Source organism: Mandrillus leucophaeus, unplaced genomic scaffold (assembly GCF_000951045.1).
Source record: "Mandrillus leucophaeus isolate KB7577 unplaced genomic scaffold, Mleu.le_1.0 Scaffold24, whole genome shotgun sequence".
NCBI lineage: Eukaryota > Metazoa > Chordata > Mammalia > Primates > Cercopithecidae > Mandrillus > Mandrillus leucophaeus.
In genome coordinates this window covers 3,122,533-3,133,651 of record NW_012102476.1, presented here as the reverse complement: position 1 = coordinate 3,133,651, position 11,119 = coordinate 3,122,533, and positions in this window count along the sequence as shown.

Genomic DNA, 11,119 nt, shown 5'->3' with positions numbered 1-11,119 from the left:
AAAAAAAAAAAAAAGAAAAAAGTAAAACTCCATCTCAAAAAATAATAATAATAATAAAAAAAAGGGTAGGTGTTGATCTGAGCTCCAAGACCCCTAGAACTCTTTGGAATGTTTGTGTATGTGTGTCTCTAGGAATAGGACATGCAAAGATGTGTATGACCCAAAGAAGCGAATACTCGGCTAGTTTTTCAAATGAGGCCTCCCTGATGCAGAGTCACTAGGTTATCTTTTATTGTCATTATTATTACTTAGAGGCAGGGTCTCCGTGCCACCCAGGCTGGAATGCAGAGGTGTGATTTTAGCTCACTGTGACCTTGAATTTCTGGGCTCAAGCTATCCTCCCACCTCGGTCCTGCATAGCTGGGACTACAAGCATGCACCACTACACCTGGCTAATTAAAAAAAAATTTTTTTTTAGAGAAAGGGTCTCACTATGTCACCCAGGCTGGTCTTTCTTTTGTTGTTGTGGGTTCTTATTTTTGGAAGCTGTCTCAGGAGCCCAGGCTGGTCTCACACTCCTGACCTTGAGTGATCCTCCCATCTCAGCCTCCCAAAGTACTGGGATTACAGGTGTGAACCACTGTGCCTGGCTGAGTGTCTTTCAAAAATGTAGGTTGTACGCCGGGCCCGGTGGCTTATGCCTGTAATCCCAGCACTTTGGGAGGCTGAGGCGGGTGGATCATGAGGTCAGGAGATGGAGACCATCCTGGCTAACAGCGTGAAAACCCATCTCTACCAAAAATACAAAAAAAAAAATTAGCCGGGCGTGGTGGTGTGCGCCTGTAGTCCCAGCTACTCGGAGACTGAGGCAGGAGAATGGTGTGAACTTGGGAGGCGGAGCTTGCAGTGAGCCGAGATCGCGCCACTGCACTCCAGCCTGGGTGACAAAGCGAGACTCCGTCTGAAAAAAAAAAAAAATGTAGGTTGCCAGGTGCAGTGGCTCACGCCTGTAATCCCAGCACTTTGGGAACCCAATGGGAGCAGATGAGTTGAGCCCCAGAAGTTTAAGAGCGGTCTGGCCAACATGGCAAAAACCTATCTCTACAACAATTAGCTGGGCACGGTGGCTCACACTTGTAATCTCAGCACTTTGGGAGGCTGAGATGGGTGAATCACGAGGTCAAGAGATCAAGATCAGCCTGGCCAACATGGTGAAACCCCATTTCTATTAAAAACACAAAAATTAGCTGTGTGTGATTGCAGGTGCCTGTAGTCTCAGCTACTCGGGAGGCTGAGGCAGGAGAATCACTTGAACCCAGGAGGCAGAGGTTGCAGTGAGCCGAGATGATGCCACTGCACTCCAGCCTGGGTGGCAGAGCAAGACTCCATCTCAAAAAAAAAAAAAAAAAGGTAGAGGCATGTCAGGTCAGGCAGTGACTCATGCCTGTAATCTCAGCACTTTCCTGACTGACAGAAGACTGACCCTGTCTCCAGAAAAAAACAGGCATGTTCAGAGAACAGATTCCATCTGTTTAGCTGGAGCTAAGTGGGATCGTTTTCCTGTAGGAAAAGATGGGGGGTTTGACTTTGAGAAGGTTGGTTTGTCACAGGCCTGGAAGGCCATGGGTGTACTAGCTATGAATGCTTTTTTGAGACAGGGTCTTGCTCTGTCCCCTGGAGTGCAGTGGCATGATCTGGGCTCACTGCAGCCTCAATCTCCTGGACTCAAGTGATCCTCCCACATCAGCCTCCCAAGTAGCTGTGACCACAGGCACTTGCCACCACGCTCAGCTAATAGAGCCCATGCCTCTATCTTAATGAGTCTTTGTTCTAGCTATTCTGTTCTATATAGGCTACACTTCCAAATTGAATTCATCTGTCAGTGCCCTTTGGCGCTATCTCCAAGAAATTCCTCCAGGAGCCTGTCTGTCCCATGCTAGAAGCCTCAGAATTGTACCTCTGTGTTTTTGTCCAGGACACAATCTGCCTAGAAGGTCTTCCCCAAACTTGTGTCAGCTGAATTCATACTTGGCATCTCTCTCCCCCAGCCTAGTGTAAACTTAGTGCAGGGACTTTATCTTGCCTCAACAATGTCTTCACCACCCAGAACATCTAGAATAATGCTTGGCACACGAGGGGGCCAATACATTTTCATGAAATGAATGTAGTCGTAGGATATGTGTCCATTTTTTTATATGTTTCCTGAGTGGTCAGTATTCTTCCCCAGGATTCCCTGACTCCAAACCAGCCCTTTGTTAGGGACAAACTGCCCAAGAAAGCTTCTTGGTGCTGCCCACCCTTCCCCCAAGCCTCTTTATATTTCTAAGCCCTTATCTAGGTGCCACAGCGAAGCCAGCAGACTTCACTTGTCAGACCTTGCTGCAATAAGCAAACCCCAATTGCAAACCACCCACATCGGACAGGGGAGTTCGTGGGAACATAAACAAACTTTACCTGCACCCTCCTGTAATAAACATCACAAGGTAATACGTAGCAAAATTAACCAACAAACAACCCCGGGATGTGGCCATACGAAAGAACTCCCTCAAACTCCCCTCCCCAATATAAACCCATCATTCTGTAAGCTTGGGGCTGCTGCTTCTCTATTAGGGGAGCAGCTGACAGGTTAATAAAAACTTGCCTGCCTAACTTTGGGTCTATTTTTGCGTTCTCTTGGCTGACCTTACATTCTGGTGCCGAAACCCGGGAAGGGGATAGACCCTCCCCTCCTCCCTCTCTCTCTCTCTCTCTCTCTCCCCCCCTGCCCTCCTCCCTACCCTATCACCCCTCTCCCGGCCAATCTTCCCTTCCCCAAACCTGCCAAAGACCCAGAGAATCTCCTAGACTCTGCCATTGCTGGCAACTTCATCCACCATCAAAGCCTCCACTAGGGTGAGTAAAAACAGACTTGCCATTCCCTGGAACCCTTGACTGCCCATCTCTCCATTTCCAAAAGACCCAGCGCTGGGCCAAGGTCTTCCTCTGGCCTCTGGCTCTTCCATTTCAGGGATGCCTGACACGGCGGTTACCTCCTCTATTCCGGACAAGTTCCACAAGAAAAGGGATGCCCTCTCCTGCCATTCTTGTCACTGGCAGTCTCTTCTTCCTCTACCCCCACCTCGTCCATTCCACAATCTCAGTGCTCTTGGGCTCTGTTCAGAGGTCCCTTCTAAGAGGCTTATCTTTTACTGCAATACCACATGGCCTCAATACCAACTGGATAATGGTTCCCAATGGCCCCAAAACAGCACTTTACAACTATTACCATCACAATGGGAAATGGTCTGAGATTCCTTATGTTCAGGCCTTAAGGGAGGAGACCACCCATCACATTGTCTTATGCCCAATTTCTGCCTCCAAAGAAAGAAGTAAAAACTAAAAGGCACAAATGAAATCCACAAGCAGACAGCCTGTGGAGCATCCCTGTGGGGGACTCCAGCCAGCTTGAGTGACTCGGATCCTGAGAGTGCCCCAGGGTAGGCAATTGCCCCGGTGGACCGCCTTGCCAGAGTAGTGCATGACAGGTCCCCATGGAGGATCAACACAGTGGCTGAACACCGGGAAGGAACTGGCACTTGAGGAGTCCGGACATCTGAAACTTGGTAAGACTAGTCTTTGGAACTTGCCTACTGCATTTGAGTGGAAGTGTGGCCTGATCACCCACGACGTGCCTGTACCGGCACTTTGGTTTTTGTTTTTGACTTGACTTGGATTGCTTAATACTTTGGTTTTGGTTTTGACCTGGCTTGGATTTCTTGATACTCTGACTTTGGTTTTGATTCTGGTTTGGTGTAAACTGTAAAAGTGTGTGTGTGCCCTTTTTACCCGTTCTTTGTTTTGTGGTGTGTGTGTGTTGTGAGTGTGGTGTTCTGTCTCGAAGCATGGGTGAGGCACAAAGTAAGCCCACCCAACTAGGAACTATGTTGAAAATTTTCAAGAAAGGATTTAAGGGAGACTATGGAGTACTATGACACCAGGAAAACTTAAAACTTTGTGTAAGATAGACTGGCCCGCATTAGAGATGGGTTGGCCATCAGAAGGAAGCCTGAATAGGTCCCTTGTTTCAAAGGTATGGCACAAAGTTACCTGTAAGCCAGGGCACCCAGCACAGTTCCTGTATATAGACACTTCATTACAGCTGGTTTTGGAAACTGCCCCCCCTTCCCCCGCCACAGTAGTTGAGAGAACAGTAGCATAAGCTGTTGGCAGAGGCAGGAAAGACCAGCAGAGAGAGAGAGAAAGAGACAGAGGCAAAAGGAAAGTCAAAGAGAAAAAGAGACGGAAAATCAGAGAGAGAAACAAAGAAAGTGATATACAAGTAGTTAAGAAAAAAAAAACAGTGTACCCTATTCCTTTAAGAGCCAAGGTAAATTTAAAACCTATAATTGATAATTGAAGGTATTCTCCATAACCCTATAACACACCAATACAAGTTTGTTATCAGTGTAAACAAGGGCATATCCCAAAAGCACTGAGGCCTTCCTATCAAAAATCCTTAACCCAGTAAACCACAGATGGCCCAAATGCATTCAATCTGTAGCAGCAACTGCTTTGTTAACAGAAAAAAGTAAAAAAATAACTTTTAGAGGAAACCTCATTGTGAGCATACCTCACCAGTTCAGAAGTATCCTAAGGGCAAAAAAACCAAAAAGGATGATTTAACATTAAGCACTGAAAATTCCCTTAACCCAGCAGGTTTCCTAACAGGGGATCTAAATCTTAATTACCATACAAAGGTCTGACCAGACCTAGGAGGAACTCCCTTCAGGACAGGACAATCAATGGTTCCTCCCAGGTAACTGAAGGACAAAAAAATAGCCATCTATACCAATTGTCATGTGCCTCCAAGTGAAGAGACCACCAAACAGGCTTTGTGTGAGCAACAAGGCTGTTTATTTCACTGGGGTGCAGGCAGGCTGAGTCCAAAAAGAGAGTCAGCAAAGGGTGGTGGATTATCATTAGCTCTTATAGGTTTTGGGATAGACAGTGGAGTTAGGAGCAATGTTTTGTGGGCAGGGGGCGGATCTCACAAAGTTCATTTTCCAGGTGGGGAGAATTACAAAGAACCTTCTTAAGGGTGGGGGAGATTACAAAGTACATTGATCAGTTAGGGTGGGGCAGAAACAAATCACAATGGTGGAATGCCATCAGTTAAGGTTATTTTCACTTCTCTTGTGGATCTTCAGTTGCTTCAGGCCATTTGGATGTATATGTGCAGGTCACAGGGGATACGATCGCTTAGTTTGGGCTCAGAGGCCTGACACCAATTCTAAGTTAATTTGGACAAAACAAGGTCTCATTAATAGCAAAGGATAATTAAAAAACCAGACTTACAAGGTTTTCAACAAAAGTAAAGTTTGCTAAAAGTTAACAGTGTAACATGTATTATAGTAACTTCTAATCTTGTGGCCCTAGACAGTCTAGTCCACAGACATAAAAGAAGTTCGCTTTGGAAAATAATAGTTATCATCTTCGGAAAAAAAAAGGAAAAAAGGGGGGGCAGAATTTATGTCAAAAGAGTGTTCTATGGTAAATTTTTGACCTGAAATAAATTAACTGGTTGTTTAAAGAAATAAATGTTTGTAATAAGTCAGAAAGTTGAGGTACGTTGGAGAGTTGTCTGTGAAAGTCGTGAAAGAGAAAAATGTTATTAAAAAAAGAGTTTATGCAAGAAATGTTGTATAATTTAAAAGTAACTAGGCCTCCTGAATGTAAAACTACTGGAAAAAAAAAAAAAACAAAACAGTTTATGTGCAAGGTGTATAAAGACAGTAAAATATACGTTTGGTAAAAGGATTTTAAGGAGGTTTAAGAATGTAAATTTTTACCTACATTAAAAGGTTAAAAATTTTTTTGTTTTGAAGGTTTAAACAAGTTTTAAAATGTTAATTATATTTTTTAAAAATTCTGTGTGTAAACACATTAGCTAAAGTTAAAGGAGTATCATCCAGTTTTTCTGTGAACTGGACATTAAAGTAGAAACACAGCAGATTTTTCTTAAATCACTAATCTGCTCTTTAACAAAGATTATAAAAAGTTAAAAAGAGTCTATAAAAATCTTACCTTATGGTCCGACATTAAAAATTGAATAAATACGTAAACAAAGTTTTATTAAAACTAAGTTCAACATTAATAGCACACTAATATAAAGGTGAAATTTAGCTTGTCTGGTATAAAAATCATAGAAGAAGCATTATTAAATATAAAATGGTGTTTGGCTTTCTTTGGTCTAAAAACTAATAAAAATCGGTGCTAAAGGAAACTTCTCAGTAAGAAGGTACCAAAGACTACGAAGTCCACTGTTGATGTCCCCACATTTAAAACAAAAAGTCAATTTCTTAGAAATTATATACTTGGTTTATCTTCCAATTTCCTTTCCCTCAAAACTAAAAGTCTTTTAGCACAGGTACTTCCCCTAGAATTTCCAGTAAACCAGCACCAGCCTGAAGATCACCTTCTTATCAAAGGGTGGAAAGAAGATAAACTCGAGCTAGCCTAGGAAAGACCCTACCTTGTGCTGCTAACCACCAAGACTGCTCTTTGTATAGCAGAAAAAGGATGGACTCATCACACCCAAGTCAAAGCACCACGCTCTCCAGAGTCTTGGGCCACAATCCCAGAGAAAAACCCTACCAAACTAAAGCTAAGAAAAATTTAACTCTTTCATCTATTCTATTATTCTTCCTTCTTTCCTCACTCTATTGCTGACCATCTGGTTATTAACATAACCAAGTCAATTTTTGCCTCAAACTATTGCATTTAATGCTTGCCTTGTTGTACCCCGTGCAGGCTTGCCAAGTCAAAGACAGCTCTCCACTTCAGAAATGTATCTCTGTCCTTCCTGACTCTCCTCAGACTGGGCATTATTAAATTAGGACCATTTAATCTGGGGAAATTTCAATAAAGACTCCAGTGTCAAGCAGGAGTCTTGCTCCCCAATGTAGAGATTTTATGCTGTAGTTGGTCCAACATTCTGTGGACCACTAAAGAGCAAGGATGGACTGCCTCAACTGGTTTTTATAATTTCCCAAAATCATACATTCATTTTACTAGCGGATCATAGAAGTTAAAGACTTAAAACAAACTTTGACAATTAAGACAGCACACCAAGATGCAAATGCCTGGTTAGAACGGATCAAATATTCCATCTGCAAGTTAAGCAAAAGCAATTGTTATGCTTTGCACGTGGCAGGCCAGAGGCCCAGATTGTCCCCTTTCCACTAAGGAGGTCCTCCAGTCAACCAGGCATGGGCTACATGGTAGCTGCTTTCCAGGATTCTACAGTCTGGAGTAATAAGTTGTGCCAAGCTCTCTTGGCTATATTCTGAAGTCTGGCACCCTGCAGGTCAGCCCCCAAGGGCCATTCAGCCTTCGTCTCCCAACACTAAATTCATTTTGTGTCTCTCATGACAGGGAGGACAGTTAGCATTCCTTGGAGACCTGAAGGGATGCAATGAGCTTAAGAATTTTCAAGAGGTTTTCAATTAGTCAGCCCTCGTTCATCCCCCAGCAGATGTGTGGTGGTATTGTGGTGGACATTTACTGGGCACTCTGCCAAATAACTGGAGTGGCACTTGTGCTTTAGTACAATTGTCTATCCCTCTCACCCTGGCATTTCATCAACCAGAGGGAGGAAAAATAAGACGTCGTAAAGTGAGAGAAGCCCCTTATGGGTCTTTCAACTCTCACATCCATTTAGACACAACTGGAGTCCCATGGGCAATACCAGATCAATTTAAAGCCTAAAATCAAATAGCTGCAGGATGTGAGTCAATATTTTGGTGGGTAACAGTTAACAAAAATGTAAATTGGATAAACTACATCTATTAAAACCAGCAACGAGCTTTTCATGAATTAAAAGAAAAACTCATGTCGGCCCCAGCCCTGGGGCTACCTGACCTGACAAAATCCTTTATGCCCTATGTGTCAGAAAGATAAAAAATGGCAGTTGGAGTTTTGTTTTTTTTTTTTTTTGAGACGGAGTCTCGCTCTGTCACCCAGGCTGGAGTGCAGTGGCCAGATCTCAGCTCACTGCAAGCTCCACCTCCTGGGTTTACGCCATTCTCCTGCCTCAGCCTCCAGAGTAGCTGGGACTACAAGCGCCCGCCACCTCGCCTGGCTAGTTTTTTGTATTTTTAGTAGAGACGGGGTTTCACCGTGTTAGCCACGATGGTCTCGATCTCCTGACCTCGTGATCCGCCCATCTTGGCCTCCCAAAGTGCTGGGATTACAGGCTTGAGCCACCGTGCCCAGCCTGCAGTTGGAGTTTTAACCCAGACTGTGGGGCCCTGGCCAAGGCCAGTGGCCTATCTCTCAAAACAACTAGACAGGGTTTCCAAAGCCTGGCCCCCATGTCTAAGGGCCCTAGCAGCAACGGTCCTGTTAGCACAAGAAGCAGATAAATTAACCCTTGGGAAAAACCTGAATATAAAGGCCCCCCATGCTGTGATAACTTTAATGACTACCAAAGGACATCACTGGTTAACAAATGCTAGATTAACCAAGTACCAAAGCTTGCTATGTGAAAATCCCCACATAACCATTGAAGTGTGCAACACCCTAAACCCTGTCACCTTGCTCCCGGTATCAGAGAGCCCAGTTGAACATAACCGTGTAGAGGGGTTGGACTCAGTTTATTCTAGCAGGCCCAACCTCTGAGAACATCCTTAAACGTCAGTAGACTGTGAGAGGTATGTGGACGGGAGCAGCTTCACCAACCCCTGCAAAGTGACTCTGAAGAAGACAACAAGCGATGCTCCAGTCACACCTGGAAGCTGACTGGTCCACGCACAGCCGAAGCATGAGAAAAGTCATCGCAGGGCTCATTTTCCTTAAAATTTGGACTTGTACAGTAAGGACTTTAACTGACCTTCCTTAGACTGAGGACTGTTCCCAGTGTATACATCAAGTCAGTGAGGTAGGACAAAAAGTTGCTACAGTCCTATTATTTTATGATTATTATAAGTGTATCGGGACTCAAAAAAAAAATTGTTGTGAAACCCCGTCTCTACAAAAAAATACAAAAAACTAGCCGGGCGAGGTGGCGGGCGCCTGTAGTCCCAGCTACTCGGGAGGCTGAGGCAGGAAAATGGTGTGAACCCGGGAGGCGGAGCTTGCAGTGAGCTGAGATCCGGCCACTGTACTCCAGCCTGGGTGACAGAGCGAGACTCCGTCTCAAAAAAAACAAAAAAACAAAAAAAACCCAAAAAAACTTGTTTGTATAATGCTATTCTATGCAAGGTATGTAGCCCAGGAAATGACCAACCTGATGTGTGTTATGATCCATCTGAGCCTCCCATGGCCACAGTTTTTAAAATAAGATTAAGGCCTGAGGACTGGTGGGGGGGTCATAAATGATACGAGTAAAGGGTTAGCGAAAACAAAAGAAAAAGGGGTGTCCAAACAAGTCACCTTGAAGTTTGATGCTTGTGCTGTCATTAATTGTAATAAGTTAGGAATAGGATGTGGTTCTCTTTAATTAGGAAAGAGGCTATATGGCAGAAAATAAGTACATTTGTCATGAATTAAGACTGTGTGGAAAAGAATGTGGATAGTGGTCTTGTGTCATTTAGGCTACTTAGATAAAAAATAAAAAAGATCCTGTCCACCTTCAGAAAAGGAAAAGTAGCCCTTCCTGTACCAGTGGTCAATGTAACCCCTTAGAACTAGTAATAACCAACCCCCTTGATCCTCACTGGAAAGAAAGGGAGCATGTAATCCTAGGAATGGATGAGGCTAGACTAGATCCTTGAGTAAATATCGTGGTTTGAGGAGAAGTTTACAAATGCTCTCCTGAGCCAGTATTTCAAATCTTCTATGATGAACTGAATGTGTCAATACCAGAAATTCCAGGAAAAACAAGAAATTTGTTTTTGCAATTAGTTGAGCATGTAGCCCAGTCTCTCAATGTCACTTCATGTTATGTATGCAGAGGAACTGTAATGGGAGATCAACGGCCATGGGAAGCCTGAGAATTAGTATCTACAGACCCAGTTCCTGATGAATTGCCAGCTCAAAAGAATCACCCTGATAACTTCTGGGTCCTAAAAGCCTCAGTCATTACACAATACTATATAGCAAGAGTAGGGAAGGACTTCACCCTTCCTGTGGGAAGACTCAGCTGCCTTGGGCAAAAACTATATAATACTACTACAAAAACAGCCACCTAGTGGAGTTCAAATCACACTAAGAAAAACCCATTTAGTAAATTCCCAAAGTTGCAAACTGTGTGAACCCATCCGGAGTCCCACCAGGACTGGACAGCCCCCACTAGATTACACTGGATATGTGGGCATAGAGCTTACACCAAATTACCCAATCAGTGGGCAGGTAGTTGTGTTATTGGCACTATTAAACCATCTTGCTTCCTACTGTCCATAAAAACAGGTGAACTCCTGAGCTTCCCTGTCTGTGCTTCCCGCAAAAAGAGAAGCATAGCTATAGAAAATTAAAAAGATGATGAATGGCCCCCTCAGAGAATCATACAATATTATGGGCCTGGTACTCAGGAACAAGACGGTTCATAGGGATACCCGACTCCCATTTACATGCTCAACCAAATCATACGGTTACAAGCTATCTTAGAAATAATCACTAATAAGACTGGCAGAGCCTTGACTATTCTGGCCTGGCAAGAAACTCAGGTGAGAAATGCTATCTATCAAAATAGATTAGCTCTCGACTACTTGCTAGCCCTGAAGGAGGGGTCTGTAGAAAATGTAACCCTACTAATTGCTGTCTACACATAGATGATCAAGGGCAAGTAGTTGAAGACATCGTTAGAGATAAGACAAAACTGGCACATGTGCCTCTGCAAGTGTGGCATGGATTTGATCCTGGGGCCATGTTTGGAAAATGGTTCCCAGCACTAAAAAGATTTAAAACTCTTATAATAGGAGTTATAATAGTGACAGAAACCTGCTTACTGCTTGCTTGTTTGCTACCTGTACTTCTTCAAATGATAAAAAGCTTCATCGCTACCTTAGTTCACCAAAATGGTTCAGCACAAGCGTACTATGTGAATCACTATCAATCTGTCTTGCAAGAAGACATGGATAGTGAGAATGAAAGTGAGAACTCCCACCAATGAGTGAGCATCTCAAAGGGGCGGAAGGGAGGAGACCACCCCTCATATTGTCTTATGCCCAATTTCTGCCTCCAAAAAAAGAAGAAGTAAAAA